The 22,894-nt window shown below is 41.1% G+C and overlaps 1 pseudogene; it reads right to left on the bottom strand.

Moving 5' to 3' along the window:
* The window catches only part of LOC115138818 (CDAN1-interacting nuclease 1-like), a 124,148-nt pseudogene extending 106,704 nt beyond the window's left edge, over nucleotides 1–17,444 (bottom strand).
* Nucleotides 17,445–22,894: the final 5,450 nt, after the last annotated feature.

Raw genomic sequence — 22,894 nt, 5'->3', positions numbered from 1 at the left:
TTCTCAGTTCATCATGTCATGATGAATCTCAGGAGTGAATACAGTGACGTTTTTTACCCCAGCAATACACAGTCTGACTAACAGATACTATGGACTGGGACATCATCCTGATACTATGTCAATCTGAAGAGTTAACCCTTGCATTGTGTGAGGTGAGAGAGCCAGTGACCCAGGTACTGACCAACTGAGTCAACATTTGGGTTGTATAATTACTGTTGTATTATCTAACTAATATGATAACAGTAATTAAATATATATAAAATAATGGTACATTTTACTTGACACCCAGCATCATAACACATTATGGCACGGTCATAACCATGTCATAATGTGTCATAACAGCTAACATAACTTGTCATAACCTATCATAATATGGCCACAACACTGTCATGACATGTTTTGCTTTATTTTATGGATGGTTATGACACCAACATAAGAATTTCAAAACCAACATTCAAATGTATTTTTTCCCTGTCAAGAAGTTTCATTTTGTTCGGAAGTTTGTTTCTTAAGTCCTTTGTTGTTGTAATTAATTCTTTAAGTCATGTTTCTTTCATCGTATTTTAATTAACTTCGACACTTATTAATGGCTAACGTGCAATCATTGGAAAACAAACGGGATGATCTATGATTAACACTATCCTACCAACGGGACATTCAAAACTTGAATATCTTATGTTTCAACGAGACGTGGCTGAACGACGACACAGGTAATATAGAGCTAGCTGGCTTCTCTGTGCATTGGCAGGACAGAGCAGCTAAGTCTGCTAAGACGAGGGGATGGGGTGTGTGTCTATTTGTCAATACTGCTGGTGGGCGATGTCTAATATTAAGGAAGTCTTGAGATTTGTTTGCCAGAGGTAAAGTATCTCATGATAAGCTGTAGACCACACTATTTACCAAGAGTGTTTTCATCTATATTTTTCAGAGCTGTCTATTTACCACCACAAACTGATGCTATCACTAAGATCGCACTCAATGCGCTGTATAAGGCCATAAGCAAACAAGAAAATGCTCATCCAGAAGTGGTTCTCCTAGTGGCCAGGGACTTTAATGCAGGCAAACTTAAATCCGTTTTACCTCATTTCTACCAGCATGTCACATAAGCAACCAGAGGGAAAAAAACTCTCGACCATTCTAACTCCACACACAGAGACGCATGCAAAGCTCTCCCTCACCCTACATTTGACAAATCTGGCCATAAGTATATCATCCAGATTTCTGCTTACAAGAAAAAACTAAAGCAGGAAGTACCAGTGACTCGCTCATCACAGAAGTGGTCAGGTGACGAGGATGCTACGCTACTGGACTGTTTTGCTTGCACAGTTGGAATATGTTCCGGGATTCATCCAATGGCATTGAGGAGTATACCACCTCAGACACCAGCTTCAGACACCAGTGCATCGACGACGTCATCCCCACAGTGACCGTATGTACATTTCCCAACTAGATGCCATGGATTACAGGCAACATCCACACCGAGCTAAAGGCTAGAGCTGCCGCTCTCAAGGAGCAGTACCATCGAAAAGGCAATGTGTAAATACAGGACTAAGATTGAATCCTACTACACCAGCTCTGATACTCGTCGGATGTGGCAGAGCTTGAAACATTTTACGCACTTCAAAAGGGAAACCAAGTCGTGAGCTTCCCAGTGACGTGAGCCTACCAGACGAGCTAAATGCCTTTTATGCTCGCTTCGGGGGAAGCAACACTGAATCATGCATGAGTGCACCAGCTGTTTCAGACGACTGCTCTCCGTAACCGATGTGAGCAAGATGGATTACCAGGACATGTCCTCAAAGCAATTCTCTCCCTGAACGAGTCTGTAATACATGTTTCAAACAAACCACCATAGTCCGTGTGACCAAGAAAGCAAATGTAAACACGCCTAAATGATTACTGCCATGTAGCACTCACGCTGGTAGCCATGAAGTGCTTTGAAAGGCTGGTCATGGCTCACATCAACACCATCATGCCGGAAACCTTAGACCCACTCGAATTCCCATACCGCCCAACAGATTCGCAGATGACGCAATCTCAATCGCACTCCACACTGCCCTTTCCCACCTGGATAAAAGGAACATATATGTGAGAATGCTGTTTATTGACTATAGCTCAGCGTTCAACACCATAGTGCCCTCAAAGCTCATCACTAAGCTAAGGACCCTGGGACTAAACACCCCCCTCTGCAACTGGATCTTGGACTTCCTGACGGGCCACCCCCAGGTGGTAAGGGTAGGCAACAACACATCTGCCACGCTGATCCTCCATATTGGGGGCCCTCATGGGGTGCGTGCTTAGTCCCCTCCTGTACTCCCTGTTCACCCACGACTGCGTGTCCAGCACGACTCCAACACCATCATTAAGTTTCTTAGACAGCCTATAGGGAGGTCAGAAACCTAGCAGTGTGGTGCCAGGACAACAAGCTCTCCTTCAACGTGAGCAAAACAAAGGAGCTGATTGTGGACTATAGGAAAAGGATGGACAAACAGGCCACCAGTAACGTCAACGGGGCTGAAATGGAGCGTGTCGAGAGTTTCAAGTTCCTTGGTGTCCACATCACCAACGATCTATCATGGTCCAAACACACTAGTACAGTTGTGAAGAGGGCACGACAACACCTTTTCCCCCCAGGAGACTGAAAAGATTTGGCATTGGTCCCCAGATCCTCAAAAAGTTATACAGCTGCATCATCGAGAGCATCCTGACCGATTGCATCACCACCTGGTATGGCAACTGCTCGGTATCTGACCGTAAGGTACTACAGAGGGTAGTGCGTACGGCCCAGTACATCACTTGGGCCAAGCTTCCTGTCAGAGGAAGACCCAAAATTGTCAAAGACTCCAGTCACTCAAGTTATATTAGATTGCTCTCTCTAATACCACACGGCAAGTGGTACCGGAGCGCCAAGTCTAGGAACAAAAGGCTCCTTAACAGCTTCTACCCCCAAGCCGTAAGACTGCTGAACAATTAATCAAATTGCCACAAGGAGTATTTACATTGACCACCCCCCCCCCCCCCCTCTGTTTTTACACTGCTGCTACACAGTGTTTGTTATCCAAGCATAGTCACTTTACAAATGACCTCGACTAACCTGTAGCCCTGCACATTGACTCAGCACCGGTACCCCCTGTATATAGGCTAGTTATTTTTATGTCATTTTCTTGTGTTACTTTTTGATTAGATTTTTTAAACTTCAGTTTATTGAGTAAATATTTTCTGAACTGTATTTCTTGAACTGCATTGTTGGTTAAGGGCTTGTAAGTAAGCATTTCACTGTTGTAATCGGAGCATGTGACAAATACAATTTGATTAGATTTTTCAAGAAGCATTATGACCATCCTGTGTCACTTTACTTAGACTATGAAAATGCACGTTATGACACTGTCAAGAAGCATTATGACCATCATAATCATATAAGCCAGATAGGCCTATCACGTTAATGCCCTTATGTCAGTCATCAGTAAAAAACAGGGTGTCTTGTCCTGCTCCTGAAATCTGCTCCTGTATTCATTCCCTTCATTAGTAACAGAGCATCTGGGTAGGTGCATGTCTGACATCCATGTGCGCGCAATTACAATGATCATTTAATATGGTTAATGTCAGACATTTTTATATAACAAACATACTGTTGACAGGCTAAGGTGTAATGGAATGATTTGCCTTGTGTGGTAGGTTTTGTGGGTTTTGACACTTATGTCCGTGTCATAACCAGCCATAAAATAATGCAATATGTCACAACAGGTCTAAATATATGTCATGACAGTGTTATGACCATATGACAGGTTATGTCAGCTATTACGACATTATGCCATGGTTATGACAATGTCATAATGTGTTATGAAGCCGAGTGTCAAGTAAAGTGTTACCAAATAATGCATATAATATAATCTAGTTTGGCCTATTCATAGCTATCTTAAAATCGTTTGCAACTTGAGTGTTTTAGGAAAAACACGTCATTGTGAAGTTGCAAAGGGTCAAAATTTCCACACACACAATGACCTTTCTGCAAAAAAAGGAAAACAGAATCCAATCCTTCCCGGCGGCCTTGAATTGTGAACGTGGAAAGACAGAAGGTTAGGAAACAGAAGAGTGGTTAGGGAATCATTCTCTCTCTGTGTAATTACCCTTCCCCAGCCCCACAACCCTAGACAGCCACATTAATATGCATGGAGCCCAAAATAGTAGGGCCTCAGATTTGAATAAAACAATTAGGATGTTCACTTTGTTACTACGCTGCTAGGACTGTCTGTTCGCTTCTAGAATTCACCATGGAATATATTACACATCGCCATGTGTTTAACACTTTAAGCCTGTTCATTGTAAGACACTGAAGAGTATATCGGATTGTAAATAACAAATTGAGTCCGTGTACATGTATACTGGTTCTGGTTGGCATATGTTGTCAATGCTGTAGGGTCCCCCAAACCCCTGGAGGATGAAACTAGTCCCACTCGGTTTCTCTTATCAAATCATTTTAGTGTGAATAGGGTTCCCTTTTTCCTTCTTTAGTTGTCCAAAAATGCACCATCATAATACTACCATTGAAAAGGCAGAAGTGCTTTTTAATCACAAACAATAAAAACGACCAACGGTGAACAGATTACCACCAGATTGTCTCACTAGCTAATGAATTGAGGGGCTATACTACAAGCTATCAATTATTCTCAGAATCTTCCTATTTACAAATAATGAATTATAAACAATAGCAGTAATTTCCCTAATGAAAGCCACCTGGCTAATGGCGTGGGTATCATATGCTGCGACAGTACTTAGCATTTGGAGGATCTATATGTAGAGAGCAGTGTGTGTCGTGACTCTTCAGGGCACGAAGCTCACTGAGGCATAGCAGATTTCCTACTAATGACTCCAACGTTTGGGGGGGGGGGGGGGGGGGGGGTGAAAACGAAAAGGAAAGTCCGTATGAGTGTCGGTGTCAGCATTTTAATGGTTGACACTTTATCCAGGTCTGATTAAGCTACTGTACCTTCGTCTGCTGTACAGTTGGTCTAGCTAAGTGTTGATGTTACGACCTTCTCTCAGTGATATGGCCGAGAGTGGAATGGCTAAAAACAATGAACAACCCATTATCTGATCCATATATTTTAAACATTTAGTTATCCCTGTGAAAATAGATTTAATATATGAGTAAAAGCATAATTCTGAAATGTTATTTCAAACACATTATCTTTCCCTTAAAATGATCTATTTTGCACTAAAAGGAATATAGCTGGATGTGCTTTGGTTAAATACTCTGCACATGCAAATCCCTCTAATGACGCATGCTGATAAGAGGCCTAACATATGTTGCTTACCAAAGTCTACCATCATCAGCAAGACAGAATCAGGGAGGGGGAGGGGGGTAGTTCTTAATGTATAACTGTGATACATTTACACAAAACACAAAAAACAAATAGATATCTCCGAGTAATGGCATTCCAAACAAATAGTTGTTAACTGAACAAAAATATTTACTATTAAACATTTTCTTCTTCATTACAATTGCCCTATCTAGAATGGGGATGTGCATGTAAAGAGTCACGGCACCAACTTAACCAAAATGTATTCTTGTTAACAGAAATGTGTTCCTTTTCTTGTGAAGATATCTTCAAGGTTACCACGTCCACACATAAATCACCATTGTGGTTACATTGTGGCAAATGCTCCTTAAAAGCAATGAAGAGCAATAAACAAAGACCTATATTGAAAACCAAGTCAAATATTTCATTGACAGGAGAACAATACAATTCTAATCTGTGGCTTCAGAGTGATTCAGATTAGAACCCCCAGGAATGAACCACAACTCCCATCAGCACCAGGGAGGATCAAACTACACACAGGATCTCCCTCCCTCCTTCTCTCCGAGGAAGCCATAGCCCACTGCAGCTCTCTTCGGAGTAGTGTGACTGTGTCGACAGAGACGGCTTTAACAGAAGCACACAACAGGGTATCTCTCTAGAGCTGTCCTGAAATAGGAATATATTACCCCACCCACTTCATTATTATCATCTTTTAAGTGTCTTCAGAGGTGTCCAATATGTCAGGGCTTTCATGTAACTGTGGTAAAAATAGTGTCCCATAAGACCATCACAGACATAATTATGAATAGTCATGAAAGGTAGCGGCCTCTCCGTATGTGTTTCGTGACAAACTACGTTCCAGCTATTATGGCGCGTTACTATTGTTACAGTGCAATTATTATCATAGCTGTCTCTGAAAACTCCAGGACATTTTTTAAAATGAGTCCTTGGTTGTCCATCATATACAGCAAGGGTCATCTGGTCTGGCAAGAAAACAAATTACGCTGACCAACTGCCTGCCTACTCCCTCAAGCACGGTTACGCCACCATTCTGGGCAATTTGTTCCATTCTCCTTTTTGCAATTGATCCCAGTATGCAAACAGATCCTGGGGCTACAGCTGCCCAGCTGTACTGTACACTGCACTACATATGTCTTGCCCCGTGTGTGTCCTGTGTGTTGTTTATCATCTTTGAATGTCATGCCCATTTTATTGGAGACATTTGTCAGAGGTTGCTATGGAAATCAGTGAATGTTGTTCACTTTCATGTATTTTTAAACTCCTAATCTTTACTTAATAAGAGACATCCACAATGCAGAAAATTACTGAAAATTAAGTAGTGTCCTGTTATCATTGACAACACATTCCGGCAATTGGCAGCAGCTTATTGGAGTACTTTTTAGCCCAATGAGGTGATACATTACAATTTGGGGAGCTTGCTGAAGCCAGAGTAGGACATCCCTGTGAGGAAGCATATTATTCCACCGCTTCCTAATCAACTAATTGATCACATCTATTATTCATGAGTTCCTCAGCCTGACATCAAGTTGTAAACTCAGCATAGTCTCACTGCTCCTTCCCTCATTTCCTCCCTCCATTCTTTCTGATGACATAAACCTGTCCAGTTCTGTGATTAGTCCTCCCAGCCAGCGACAGCATCCCAGCCTGCTCCAGACAGCACTCCTACTGAATGGGTGGTTTTCACCCATAAGCCCTAGCTGCCAGCTTGTGTTTAGGTCTGAGCTGAGAGCCAGAGGCATGTGGAGTGGTCATCCAGGCCAGGGTGGGCTGTTAGGCTAGCCCTCACTACTGACCTGTCTTGCAGCCTCTGGGCAAGACCCAGCCCTGGCTAATGTCATCCCCACATCCAGGCTCAGACACCCCCAGTTAAAATCCAATGGTACAGTAGGACACATTCTTGGGGTACAGTGAAATGATGAACAAAATAAATGGTACAATGAAATCTGGCCTAAATAAGCTAATTTTTACGGTAAAAGTGAAACGAAAGATGTGATTCTAAGTTCTTCCAAGTGTTTGAGTTATTTAGCAACGAATGTTTTCATTTTTCATTTGTCTGTTGCTATGTGTGAACTCTTCTGTTCCAAGATATGCAGTAGTTTAATTAGCTAGCCTAGTCTCAAGTCTCCAAATGTTTGAAGTGAAAATCGCCCACAGAGCTCTCAACAATGACTTCAATACATCCAATAAACAGTATAAAGACATGGCACATATTTTGCTAAATAAACTTTAAACTGAAAATAGGGCAAAACATGGAAAAGGAAATAAACAGGACAACTTTTGTCAACAATTCGACCAAAAACAACATGATTTTCCATCCTCTTTGTGCAAAGCTGAAAATGTTAAATCAGCGTGAGCACAGAAGTTAGTTAAAGAATAATGTGACATCCTTGGGATTAACTGGCATGTAATAGAGAGAAACACCATAGCCGCAATAAATAATCAATGAGCAAGTCCCACAGCTTCCTCCCCAGCCTGAATACTACCATCAAAAACAAAGTGTCTCTAGCCAAGAAATCACCATATCAATGGCACATGCCACAACAACGCTGGCCTCCGCTTTCCTCCCCAGATCACGCTAGATAAACCCCAAATAACAGAGAAATTAACAAATGCTTGACATTTGCTCAACATCCATTATTCTGACACTTCTTCAGAATTTCAAAAGGCTGAACGCATGCTTAATCAACATTCATATTCCCCCAGCACCATATTGCAGCCTGCCTCACTGCTGATGAAAACGGCACATTAGGGCCTGATTCGAAAACGTTCAGGGACTACGGGCCGGGGGACTACTGTGTGTGTGTTGGTGGGTGGACTTCACACTTTTTCACTTTAAACGTATCCAAAACAAAAGCATCTGCCGCATTCTTTTCCCCCACATGACACACCCATCCACACCCTTCTCTAACTCAGAGGAGCCATGCAGAATGAGCTGAACGGGCTGTTAAAGAGGGGAGTAATCATTACATCCAAATTCATTCATAAGGTAGCACATAGGGCCAGAGGAGTCCCCCCCACACTCTCTCTCTCTCTCCCCCTCCCTCTCCCTCGGGACAAAGAGAGTGGAGGGACAGTGGTCCCCTCTGGACTGGGGGAAGCCAGGCGAGGCCTCAGAGCAGCAGCCCATCATTTCCAATTCTAATATGTTGTTGAGAGAAAGGCCTGATGTCACATTGGCTGTGTTGAGCCCTCTCCCACCCCCGTGCTGCTGCCTCCCTGGTTCTCATTGTGACCTGGGCTCAGGCAGCCAGACACTAGGCAGGAACAGGGACAGCCTGGAAGGAGGGGGGTGACGGGGGGATTCATTTGCATGTCCCTTCATTGTGAGGGGGGGTAAAAGTGACAGCACTGTGTCCAATTCTTTTCCCCTCAGAACAGCCCGGGCTCTGCAGGAAAGGCCATGCTCACAGATGACTCCCAACATCTGTGTTATGCAGGCGATACAGCCGAGGGACAGCGGCCGGCACATCCCTCCCTTTCTCTAGCTTTCTCTTTTCCTCCCTCCCTACTCATATCCCAGCAGAAAGACTGACAGACGCCCTTTGGAAATGACCTTGAAATGGCCTATCACAATCATTATCGTTCGGGATTTTGATCCTCTTCCCATTGAGTCTCCTATCAAAAGCAATGACTGCTAAATGCTATTGTGCTTAAACACTTAGAACCGTGAAATATATTTTCCAATTAATTGTGCTGTAAGTGCAACTCAAAGTTAGGTCAAATGTTCATTTCATGCATTTATTTTTACCATATGACATAGCATGAACTGCGTTCCCAGCCAGAACTCACATCATTTTTTTTTTTTATGAAATAGGATATCCATGTTTATGACATAGGCCTACATCACCAGTTCCATATTAAGATTAGGATAACTTTATTCACAGTCAATAGTTCCTGCATCTAGCTTGTCATTCATCTGCATTGAGACAGTCATGTTAATAACAAAACTGTCATGAAACCACTGATGTAAGGTAGCCTAGTCATTATACAAGCTACTTTTATATCCATCCTTAGCCTTTCAGTATTGTGATACGTGTCCCTCTGCCTACCTGTTCCCTGTCCCTGCTACACCCTGTATGGGCCAGTACACCATCTCCCACCCTCCCAACCACCCACCTGCCTACATCCGGCCTGGCCAGTATTTACGCAGTGGCAGGGCTCCCACACAGTCAGAGGAGAGGGAGGGAGGAGGGGGGGTTGCCTGCCTGTCTGCCTGCCGTGCCTGAACGCATGCTAAGAGATGATGGATGGCCTAGTCGATATGTTATGTCTTGAGAGCCTGATTTCCTGCCAGTCCAATCACTAACCCTCCAGAGTCAGGCTCAGCTGATTGGACAAGCAGAATAATTTTGCAGGCTGTGAAAACACTACTGCCGTGCCTGTCTGTCAGGCCCGGTGACAAGACTCAGGGTTTTTAAAGAGCATGGGCCTCCCCGTGATCGGTTACGCCGAAGGAAATAATAACAATAACTGCTAAGACTAAACAAAAGAGCCAGCAGTGCTGGGAGGACCAGCCAAACAGAAATATTGGAATGAAAATGTTTGTTTTCTTTTAATTATCACCCCCAAAAAACGGTTCTTACTGGAGGGATACTGGTAGTTAGAGGTTTGGTTGAGAAACAGAAACACTAATGTTAAAGATCACATTCAGAACCTAAATAAACATTACAAAGATGCATTCCAATATGGACAAAAAGGTAGTACATATGTAGCTGAAACGCACTTTGCACATAACATATTCTGTAAAATGCTGACACGGAGAACAAAGGCAGGTAGGCTGTGCCTCCCCCCCCTTGGGGACCCCGGTACCTTCTTCTGGCGGTGATTAGGGCACAATGCTTGTAGGAAGCTCCAAATTCATTCGACTTTGTAAGTGACCTCGGCAGAATCTAGCGGTGTCCTGGTGGCCTTGGGGGATTACACGTGTTACATTCAATAAAGAGCTGCCCCTCAGTGTCAAGGAGAAACGCAAACACAGCCATTAACCCCCGCTTATATTTCTGAACATGCAGCCAGCTACATAAGTGGACCAGAGGAGACGCTGGCTGATTTAATGAAATTCAATGCAGAAACATTGAACAGTACTGTCTATAGATGATTTCTTCCTGAGGCTGAATTTAGTAGGACATTGTGGACAACATATTTTGAAATAAATACACACTTTTTTGCACTTCATTTTATAGCCTACATAATGGAAGATACATATATTGCTTAATTAATTCAGTCACTCAATGTAAAAAAAAATATGAGTTTATTAAACACTACTATGCATGAAAACAGCAGATTTTCATTGTATTTATATTTTCTCAATAAACATGTTCTTGAACAAAATATTAGCTATTGACCTTGTCTGGACATACAGTACACTGCCTACTGGTGTGAGAGTCAACAACATGTTATGTTGCAGAGGCAGAACCTCTACTGTAATTTAAAGAGCCACTGAAAACGCAGATTGGCACGTGTGTTTTTCTGTTGCTCATTAGAAAGTCTTGGAACTGTGTTTCCTGACCAATTCCACATTTGGTTAATGATGTTTGTCCCCCCCACGAGACACTGTAGACCCGGAAGCATATTTCACTTCCTCAAAATCCCCAGAATGAATCTAAGATAACTCAAGACATCTGTAATAAATGTTGACGTTTAAGCATAGGATGTTTTAGTTGCATCATTTTACATCTAACTTGGTGCAGTATTTCTGTCCGTCTCATAGCGCTCTATCCAATAGCATAGACAATCACCGCAGCTGTTCACCCAATGTTAGTGGGCAAATAAATGTCAATTGTTCAATCAAAACCCAACCTTCATTTACCCATAGTGACGCACGGATGTTCCAAACTCCCTTTTAGACGAGACTGACTTTATGACCAACATGATCCTATTTACACTTCGTAGTACATTTTGACACTAGAATAACTGTTTCTGACTCATATCGATGCCACATAGGCCATTTTCAAAGGGATTCGTTGCTTTAAATAGGCTAATATCAGTTTTCAAACCTATAGAATCTCTGCTAATATCTTTCTCAACAGTGGCCATGGCTAATAGTGGAGTCAATGTGACGGGATTTGGAAGGATTGACTTGCAAGACTAGTAGCCTACCCAGGTAACAACACCTGAGCAAAAGCACCCAACAGCCTCCAGCTACAAAATGATGCAAGAATAGCCTCTAGCTCTCGAGAACCCAAAGGGACTTACAGCCTCCCCCTCTTGGGTTCTTAGCTGAAGGTATGGACCACAGTTGGCTTCATGTGAACTGCAATCCCGACACACTGTTTTAACATTTAGAGATGTTAATACGTAGTTGTTGCTTGTGATACGGTTTTGGAAACCTTTGGAACTTAACTTTCATACCAGTGTTTAAGAATCTTTTTTAAAAAAGATACACTTATGGTACACAGTTTAGCAAAGTTGCACCCGGTTGTTAAACAGCCTCAAGCCGAGGTAAGACATCCTCTCACCTTGTGCTCACATTTTCTCCATTGGATCACTCCATTCCACCTTTCGTCTGGAAGCAGGTGTTACTCAAAACACAGCCGGGTGCGACTTTGATAAACTGTCTGCAGCAGGCCTACCTTTATCTTTTGTATTTGAAAATGTTTCTCGCTCATATGAAAGTTAAGTTCCAAATGTTTCCAAAACCGTAACACATGCGAGGTGTAGGCTATTTGCGTTTAGACAGAGCATTTGGCCAATGTCCGGTTATTTCCCTCACAAGGCAAAAAGTGACGTGCAATGGCCCAATGTAATTGGGGTCATGATAAGGGCTAGGATAACCCATTCATAGATGCTAACTACCTTTTAGCGCTTATTCACAATAGTTTCTTCTGGTGGGGGGAGTTTTGTTCAGAGCCCTGATGCATTAAAACGCATCACTTGCGGTGTGGTTTTGGAAACATAAAGAATGCATCTTTCATATCAGTGAGAAATCGTTTTCAAAAAACAGAAGTTTAAATTACTACACACCTATATATGTTACAACACTTGTTTGCAGAAGACAGAGGCGGCCACCTGTGTTAATCAGCTCTCTAGCTTTCTCCGAACACCTGTGTGTAAGCATAACTGGGAATGAAGTATAGTTACCTGGAAGCACACAGCCATGGATCTGTGAAAAACTGCTCCAGTAAGTGTAGCTTTTTTATTCAAAAGATTATTTATTGCTGATATGAAAGATAAGGGGCATATCATCATATATTTCGAAAACCATTTCACAAGTGATGATTTAAGAAAAATCTTAAAACAGTGTTGGAATTGTAGTTTACACACAGCCAACCGTGGTGAAGCTAACTGCTGAAGACCCTATGGAATAGGGGTTTCGAGAGCTAGGGCTGGGATAGCCTCTACAGTAGATAACAAGCATAAATGACTTCGCAAAAGCTGATAACAAAATCAACAAGGTGAACTATTCGAAGACTGAAACATCCATTATGAAGCATCATCACTCACGTTGGAAATATTTCCCTCTATATCTTCATACACTGACATGTGAGTCTCAGATGTTCGGTTCATTTAACTATCTCCTTGTATTTAGCCCGAGACAGACTTTTTTATTTTATTTTTTTTATCTGCGTGTCTAAACAAACAAAACTATCAATAACGTTGTTGTGATATCATCTGGCAAGATCAGCTGTAAAATTGTTTGCTAGTGTGTTTTTAGCTAACCATCTTGTTCACTGTATCAAACTCTTTGAATTCGGTGGCATAAATGATAGTAAAAAGTCTGGTAATCTAATAACAGCATGAAGTTGGACAAATTATGCTGCATTCAAGACCAGTGCATGGTACTCTTTTTCATTATAGTGGCCTAAAAATAAATTGAGCCCTACAGCAAAATACAAAATGCATTTCTGATTTTTTTTAAAAAACTCAGTATTTACCTAAAATGTTTACTTGGTAGCCTACAACAGCTGCATTGAATGGGAGCGCATACTTAAAACATTTAAATAAACTACTGAACAATACATTCACTTTGAATGTGTTTCACCAAAATGCCAACCTGGATCATTTGACATTTTTATAATGAACTGGAAATGTAAAATTATAAATTACAAAACTGATATGGCTATTATAAACTGGTGGCAGTTTTTTTCCCGCTCAATCATATATCAACACTTTCATAAACCCTGAAGTCCTCTTTTTGCTGCCAAAGGAAATTTTAAAGGGATTTTGTATTAAAGAGACAAGACCTGGATGTTCTTTTAGGCATTAATACAAAGTAGCTTTTTTAAACTCCAAAACCCCAGTGATATCCCCTCTCCACTGACTCCAGATCAGTGTCCATATGGGAGTAATTTAGAAAATGTTGCTCTTTAAAAGTAGTCATTGGTCAGGGCCCACTTTGACTCTTATGAAGTATGAAAGGAAAGTGTTAAAGTAGATAGCCTACTATGAGGCAGGAAGGCATCATTTTTTGATGCGTTATATCTCATTTCATTGGAGCTCTTGATAGTTTATACTCCGAGTGCCCGTGGCAGGAACACATATACAACATTGTAGATAATAGTAGACAAAGCTCAGAAGATTTGTAAAAGCTGGGTTATTGAGCTTAGTGCATAAGTGTGTTCCTCAAGTGAAATACCCTTCATTATTTGGTGGCATAGGCCTACATAAAGTGTAAAGTATATAGAGTTGTATTTTACTGTCAATATACTCAGTGTAATATGAGTACATAATGGTTGGAATGGAGTCAATGTAATGGTATCAACCACATGGAACCCACGTGTTTGATTCCATTCCATTGACTCCATTCCAGCCGTTATTATGAGCCGTCCTCCCCTCACCAGCCTCCACTGGTACAGACATTATTTATTTAAAACCTGAATCTAGTGAAATTGTGGGTAATTGTATTTGCCTATGTTGTATGATGCAGGTATTGAGCGCTAACTTTTGAATTTTTTTATGTACTATGTCATATATTTCCTGTCAGATCAATATATAATATATATTTTTACAATGGTCTTATTTTATAGGCTCAATTACTCTCTGAGCAGTGCTAAACCACAGTCTGGACCAATAGAATGTCTCTCTCACACACACTTCATTTACAGGTACCTGTTGGAAGGAAAGCAGTATAATCAAGTCATTTCTGCGGTGAGTTTGACTATTTATTTATTTTTGTACAATAGGCCAATGTTAGATTTTTATAAATCTAAAATAAATAAAATATTAACTTAAATTAAATCTCTCAATCACAATAAATGATCAAAGAAAACAAATGGACCTGCCTATTTTTCATTGATATTGTCTCCAATTCTTTGATTATATCTATACTTTTGTCATAATGTGTCATTTTGTATCATAACATCACAACACCACCTGGCAGTAGTACATTGTATGACTGAACATGGTTTTCCCTTTACGGTGAACACAAAGGTGTCGCGGGCCTGCCAGACTCACTGTGACCTGACCTGCGGTGTATCAAAATAAAGCTGTATTGTTGTGGGGCAGTGTAGTATGATGGCTGTGATGAGCCCAGGTCTGGGGGTTGTGTGAACCAGCCTGGTCTCGGAGACTAAAAGGGCTCAGTGTACCGTGATGTGCTACAAAAGGGAGCAGTGTACTGGGATCAGTATGAGGAGATAAAATCAGGGCCTCTGAGGCAGTCTCATCTAATTGGTATAAAAGGCTGAGGTCAGGGGCGGCTGGAGCAGTTTACCCGTCTAGGTATCAAAGGATCAGGGGTTTTGGTGGGGAGCAGACTTTGTAATAGGCAGTATAATAGGCAGTATAAAGGATCAATGTGATGGTATGAAAATATAAAAATAAGTAAGGCAGCGTACTGTAATGGCTCCAAAGACTGGTATCAGAGGTTACAGGGGAGGTGGGGGAGCACTGAGCAGTTCTGTGTGCTTGGATGCAAGTAGTGTCTGAGTCTGTGTGTTCATGTGTGCGTGTGTGTCTCACACACAGTGAGAGCCACAGCAGGCTGCAAAGGCACTGTAGCTGGAAGAGGAAAGAGATAGAGGAGTGAGGATAGAGAGAAGACAGAGGGGAAGAAAGGAGAGGAGAGGAGTGCTTGGGAGGCGGCATGTAAACAGGACAGCGGTACACACAGTGCCGTTAACCAGCTGTGAAGCCTGCTCACAGTGGGAGATACATTTACAAAGGATGTTTCCCTCTGATATCTAGAAGACGCTGCACTGATCTCTGCTCCACAGCTCTGGGCACACAATTGTAGTGCTAAGCGCCGTGGTACTAATGGCACTTATATACCTTAATGCCTGGTAAACATTTGCATTCTGCTATCAGCGGAGGGAGAGCATGGCTCTGTGTGTGTGTGTGTGTGTGTGTGTGTGTGTGACAGAGAGAGACATCGAGAGAAAGTAATCATTGTTTTTCATTGATTCTTTCAGTTCATAACTGTTTAATCCTGAGGATTTGTGACCTTGATTCATTTCCCTTACACATCACGCTATGTTTAAGGAAATTGCACTCTCGCCACATTGGACCTTACCATCTTCAATGATATCATATCACTCACCATATAACAAGGTACACTTTTGTAATAGAATACAAGCAGCCGTGTTGTCATAATGTTTCATTTTTCCCCCAGTGTTTACACATTCAGTGACATCACTTCTCTCCACCACAGAATTGCTCTCCAATCATCAGGGAGTCTAGGATCTCAGCTCTAAAAAATAACAGTTTAAACTTGAGAAAAGCCATAACCAGGAAATGCCTGTAGTATTAGCAAGGTATCGGATTCGTGCGTTTGTACAAAACGTCCCCCCTAACAGCATGACTGCCCCTGAAAATCCCACATCCATATTTTACATCAAGGAAGACAAGAAGTGTGTTTTGCTGGAGCTTTCAAAGCTGTTTCTTTCATTTAATTAGGGGGCAAGTAATTAATTGCAATAGTGCTCACAAAACTCTTCCCCTCTCTTTCTCCTTGTAAATTGCTCTAAACAACATGTGTGGTGTGAACAAATTTACTGCATTAATAGGGGATAGATAATATTTTGGGATTGTGTTTCACACTAAATGGCTGCACGCGGAAACAAAGGCTGTAGCCCAGGCTCATTAATCATAGTCAACGGGCTGCCCGGATGCAATTTGCATGACGGAGGTGGCGACACATGCTGCAGTTGGGCCCAGGTTGCTGGATCTGCTTCGATTTGGCCAAACCGTTAACGTCACGTCAATCAAGGATAACCAAGTAATACCCTGTGTGAGGAAAGGGAAAGGGAAGAGGGGCCCTGACACACACACACACACACACACACACACACACACACACACACACACACACACACACACACACACACACACACACACACACACACACACACACACACACACACACACACACACCGCCCCCCCCCAATTACTGATTACAGCTAAAGTCGAATTAAACTGACAACGAGAAGTCTTAAAATGAAACCAATAGAGTATGGATTTATTATCAGCTGAGAAACAAAATTATATCATGCCTACTGAGTCTTTCTATATTAGGAATAATGCTGTCTGCACTATATAACAGCACAGTGAGTTTTTAGTATATAGATATGCAATGTGGTGTATTTGTACAAATATCTACAGGAATTTGTGGGTATATTTTGTTCAATGAATACCATATGTATAGTCAGTACAGTAAAATATGAACACAACTCAAGCCTGTAGCCATGCATATACTGTAGAAAAATTGGAAATATTATTTTTTTTACCCGGGGAAAATAAATCCCATCCAACCTTATTTTTTAATCTTTGTCTTAATTATTTTTCATCTCCTTTGGATCTTTGTCAGTGTGAGCTTTACTGTTCTGGCCCTCACAAAGCCATTTTAACTGCAGATAATTGGGTTCAATTGTGATGCAGTGAGGTTCAAAATGAAACACATTTCCACAATGCTCTAATCTCACCACTGGCTCCACTCGCTGAATTCTAATTATCTCGTCATGAACTTTAATAAAAGAGACAATGTTTAATGGCTTTTTAACTCTATAAGAACCGTTGGCATGTATGTGTGTTTGCGTGTGGATGAGTGTGTGCTTTTTTCCCCGGCTCGGGGAAAGTGTGGCTGGGGGAAGTTACACACACTCACAGTGTGGCGTGCGAATGCGGCTTGTGTCTGGTGTGCTTCTCTACCTCTGCAGCGAGGCTCATGCTGTGTTCTCTCTCCCCCATTCCTAATATCCTGGAGGCATTTCTCTCATTATCAAATATTGTTTGATGTCTTTGTTTCTTGATGATTAACCGTGGTCACCAAACACTGGTCTGGATTGTTAAGAATGTAATGTTCAGCTCCGAAGTGCCCGCAGAGTGGCTGGCTGGTGGGGACACCCATATATTATGGATGTTATTTTTCATTGTTCAAATGCAAAATGATATATTCAAAAACACTATGATTTCTCCTGGAAGAGTGGTGCTAATACTTTCTACAAGCAGAGGTGAAGTAAATGAATCATCACTGTGTTGTTTCCTATTAAAGATGGATGCAGGAAGATCCTTCAAGCCTATTCTCAGGATCATTATTATTTCTCATAAAAGGTGTCCTGTAATGCCATGAAAATGTTACTCTTACTACAGATGGACTTAGTTTGATTATGGTGAGTTATGTCCCCTGTTTTGTGTCAGAATATGCCATTGGAACTTGAACATGTCCACAGAATAAATTGTATATATACCTACATACATATACATATAGTGGTCATTTGGAAATGCGAGGGGGACAGATAGCTTGTTTAAAGGAATATATGATTTATGATATTATTGGCATTGTAAGCAAACAAATATGAAAACAACAGTCTGCTCTAATGTCAGAATGTCAAAACTAGATTGAATAGTTGACATATCTTTGTATCCAGGGCTGAATAGCAGCTATTGTGTCTGTCTAATGACATTAGCCTCTGAAATTTGGAATGAAAGAGAAATGGCAGAAATCAACAGTACTATTGTCTGCCATCTTATTTCAACAAATTGAAAGAGCAGGGAGAGAGAGAAGAGAGAAGGAGAGAGAGAGAGAGAGGGATGGGGAGAGAGAGAGGATATATAGCAAGAGAGAGGAGGGAGAGAGAGGGGAAGAGAGAGAGAGAGAGAGAGAGAGAGAGAGAGAGAGAGAGAGAGAGAGAGAGAGAGAGAAGAAGAGAGGACTCTGTAAATGAAAGGTTATGCTTTGCCCTGTGTGTTTGTATTGTCAATAACTGGAGAAGGCTGTCAAGAAAGTGGAGAGATAAAGGTCAATAACTCTGACAAATGTGTTTGTATTTGTACACTCCCGCTGATAGCACGTTAGGCAAACGTCTGGGGCCGCTGCTGACACTCCACAACAATAACACAAATACTCAGCCTAGCACAAGAATAGTCATTATTTCTGCTCAATATGTGAGGGAATGAGAGGGAAACCGAGCACATGGTTCAAACACACCAGCCACATTGTCAGTCAAACTTGTCACATGGAAATTAAACACTAGGAGGATATTTGAAAAGGCGACAATGAAGTGCAAACAGCAGAAGTATTATGCTGCTGGATGATTGTCATATTTGTATTTCCATCGTTGAAAAAAATCTAGTTGTTAATATATTGCTTCAAGGAGTTTTTGAGAGAAAATGCAAATGTTGTGTTTTTTTTACTCTAATTTAGGTATAAATTGTGGACTAAATCTCTAGACATTTCCATGGACTGTCTCCTCCAACGTTTTATACCTGCACAGCAGTTGAATGCTATATTTACTGAAGCCTAAGATTCCTATTTATGAGTGTAATAACAAATACATTTAATGTTCAGGTGGGGTAAGATTATAATTCCTTCGTACTAAGAATGAAGAGTCCACATATTTATTTGTTTCATTTTTGCCTTGCCAAAGGTTAAGTTCAGATTTATCAATTCATTCATAACTCTGTTATTGAAGTGCAATGTTTTTTTCCTCAGCCATTTAGTGTATCTCTCTGCGGTCTTGAGTGCAATAAATGTGCAATTAACAGATGTTACTAATTCACGAGGAGCATTGTGAAACTAACGAAGGCTATAACTATGCATGTCACTGGCAAATATTGCTCTGCCTTTAATTGCTAGAGGAGGAGGCATGTTATGTGCTTGGTTGCTATAGCAAAGGCGATACACTGGCCCTTTCTTGACAGTTTTATCTGGTGATGGAGGTAAATGGAGGTGTTAATGCTCATAGTTAACCCAGTTACAGACAGGACAACGTTCCCTTTTTAAGACACACAGAAAATGGAGAACTCAGCTGTGTGTTTTATGCTAATAGTCTACCAGTGAGCCTGTGTGTACGGTATAGTTGTGGGTGATTGTATAAGTGTGGGTGAACTTATCTTAGTTCATGTTTATAGTGCAAGAGAATGTATTTCTGTGTCAAGTTTCTACCTGGACTGTGACAATACCAGTATTGCAATATGTTTTCTATGGCAAAAATGAAAACACGAAAGAGATCCAACGTTTTGGTCCTTTAAAAAGCTGTTGTATATAAAATATGGTGTGCTATAGCTTTGACAATAAATTAATGTGACCCTGGATGAAAACATAATGTTTGTTTCCAACAGCTGTTTTCCTAAAGATGTTTAATCCTCTTCGTGTTCTGTTTCTTTGCCATGATATTAACGTGTATTACGATACTGGTATCATCCCGGCCCTAGTTTCTACCTATCCCAATGATGATTTTGTTTCTGTTTTATATTATAGAATAACATGGGAGTCTTTGTGGGATATGTATATTACATCAAGACAGGTCTGTTTCTAGAGGAAATTGTATTAATAAAAGTTGTAAATCATTCCTGTAGTAAGTACTCTCTCATCTACACTACAGTGTAACATAAGGCTTGTATAGAGTATTCATTACAGAAAGCTGTGAAGCTTTTCAGACAGAGCATTTCTGACAGACTTTTCTGACAGAGCCTTTCTGACAGACTTTTCAGACAGAGCCTTTCTGACAGACTTTTCTGACAGAGCCTTTCTGACAGACTTTTCTGACAGAGCCTTTCTGACAGACTTTTCAGACAGAGCCTTTCTGACAGACTTTTCAGACAGAGCCTTTCTGACAGACTTTTCTGACAGAGCCTTTCTGACAGACTTTTCAGACAGAGCCTTTCTGACAGACTTTTCAGACAGAGCCTTTCTGACAGACTTTTCAGACAGAGCCATTCTGACAGACTTTTCTGACAGAGCCTTTCGGACAGACTTTTCAGACAGAGCAAAACTCCACATTTGCAAATGTTTCCCATTGTTGTGAGCAGGTACATAATGTAAAAATGTACTTTTAGTGGGTATATTAATTCCATTGGTGAAAGTCAATCCTTTTTCCCTTTCCCTTGTCTGTTTGTTTGTTGGCCATAGTGGTCTGTGGTTTACATTTCATGTGATTATGTAAATGTGGAGCTGTTCCTGTGCATTACGGGCCAACGCATTGTCAAGATCTTTTGTAAAGCAGTCAAGTAGCTATTTCTGAATTATTTTATTATCTGAGAGTGCAACAAAGAAAGTCTTTTGTTCACAGTGTTGCCTGCTGCACACACCACTCCACCCGTTTGTGACTTACTAGTGTCCCCTAGTGGTTGTGGACTCCCTCTCTCCTTCCATCCCTATCTTACGCACTCTCCCTCCTTCAGTTCTATCAGCCTATACTCGATTCAAATCAAATCCAAATCAAATCAGTTGTATTCACCTGCTTCTCCCTCCCTCTGTGTGCATTCTCCCTGGCCTATCATGCTCAAACATTTAAATCGCTTATTTGTTGTATTGTATGACAGAGGGCTCCAATTATGCATGGCTGTGTCCACAGTGGCATGGCTTTCAATGGCGGGCTTAAACAGTGTCAACAAAAACAGCAACCCTGATGTTGTGTGGCGGCCATTGTGAGGCTGGAACTCATGTCAACAAGGCATTGTTTCCCCTGAGTGCCACACCGAAACTGCGGTGAGAATGTTATCAGACCTGTAGAATAGGGTGTGCTGATAGTTGTGCTAAAATGTAAGTATGATTGTTTGGACAAGCCCAGTGCAAATGTATACATGGGGAACGACCCAAGAAACCACATCGCTCACCTCCTTAGATGGAAAAATATAAGAGTAAATCAAATAATGCATGAATTGTGCAGGGTTACTGCAGTTGTATTGTGTTTGCTTCTCTGATTAATGTTATTATTTGGAAAATTCAAGACAGACATTTCTTTATTAGAGAGTACAGGATCTTAATTTCATCCCCCTGTTGCAAGATATGTTTCCTGCAATGCAGGAAATGTAAAACTTTCGTGTATTTTAGTGTACTTTTAAAAAGGCTTCTAAAGTTTGTAATTTCCACATTGAAATTTCCGGCTTGATTTTCCCTTCTGAACCCCTACAAAAATATCCATTAATTTTAAAACACATAATAATTCACATTTCCTGATGTAGCAAACTGGCTCAAATTAAGAAATTACATCTGTATATGTGTGAATGTTTTATATTCTCCCTATCAGATATGCAGGCTAAGATACTCCCACTGCCTCCAGTAATAGTGTGCATTTTTATGCTCTTTGTTTTTGTTTCCCTGATCACTGCTATTCTACCCTTAGTTGGAGTGATTACCTGGGATTCCTGTAATAAATGGTGTGGTTAAAGGGTCAGTCTCCACTGGCAGGACGGCCACGGACACACAGAGTCAAGTCACTCATGTCAAATGACCAATTATACAGGTTATAGAGGATGGCATCCTTGTCTCCAGTGCCCCGCGCCTCCAGGGACGGCCCTCCAACCAGAGGTCTATCACTCAAACCCTAACCACATTCATTCATTAGCCCGCTAAGACACCATTCAATTATTCATTAAGAAGGTGGCCACTGGATTATTTCTCTTATTTTGGAGTTACGTCTCAAAGTGTGATTAGGTTCTCTGGGATGACGGTGTGTTCTATTGATGAGGTGTAAATTGTAGCACAGTTGAAAAAATATAATTTTGCCCTGAAAATATTATAATTATTCGTATTTACAGTACTTTTCATACATGTTTGAATTTGTAATTATCTTTTTTTAGATGAGTTAAAATAAATGACTAGGGAACAGATTATTAGTATTATTTCATAAAATATCAACAATTTCATGAGGATACTTATGAAAAGAATTGTCTTTGCTTGGCAACACCTGTGAAATCCACACACGCCACTCTGTAAAATCATTTTCTTGGAATGTTAAACTGAGTGAATGGCTGGCCTTGGCCGAGTTAGTGTACACAAACCCATACCAACCTGTTGGTAGCTATACAATCCCATAACAAACCCATACCAACCTGTTGGTAGCTACACAATCCCATAACAAACCCATACCAACCTGTTGGTAGCTACACAATCCCATAACAAACCCATACCAACCTGTTGGTAGCTACACAATCCCATAACAAACCCATACCAACCTGTTGGTAGCTACACAATCCCATAACAAACCCATACCAACCTGTTGGTAGCTACACAATCCCATAACAAACCCATACCAACCTGTTGGTAGCTACACAATCCCATAACAAACCCATACCAACCTGTTGGTAGCTACACAATCCCATAACAAACCCATACCAATCTGTTGGAAGCTACACAATCCCAAACCAACCTGATGGTAGCTACACAATCCCATAACAAACCCATACCAATCTGT

The sequence above is a fragment of the Oncorhynchus nerka genome, linkage group LG12 (genome assembly GCF_034236695.1).
Source record: "Oncorhynchus nerka isolate Pitt River linkage group LG12, Oner_Uvic_2.0, whole genome shotgun sequence".
Classification (NCBI taxonomy): domain Eukaryota; kingdom Metazoa; phylum Chordata; class Actinopteri; order Salmoniformes; family Salmonidae; genus Oncorhynchus; species Oncorhynchus nerka.
The sequence above is the reverse complement of the archived record's forward strand: the minus strand, read 5'-3'. Positions and strand labels throughout refer to the sequence as shown.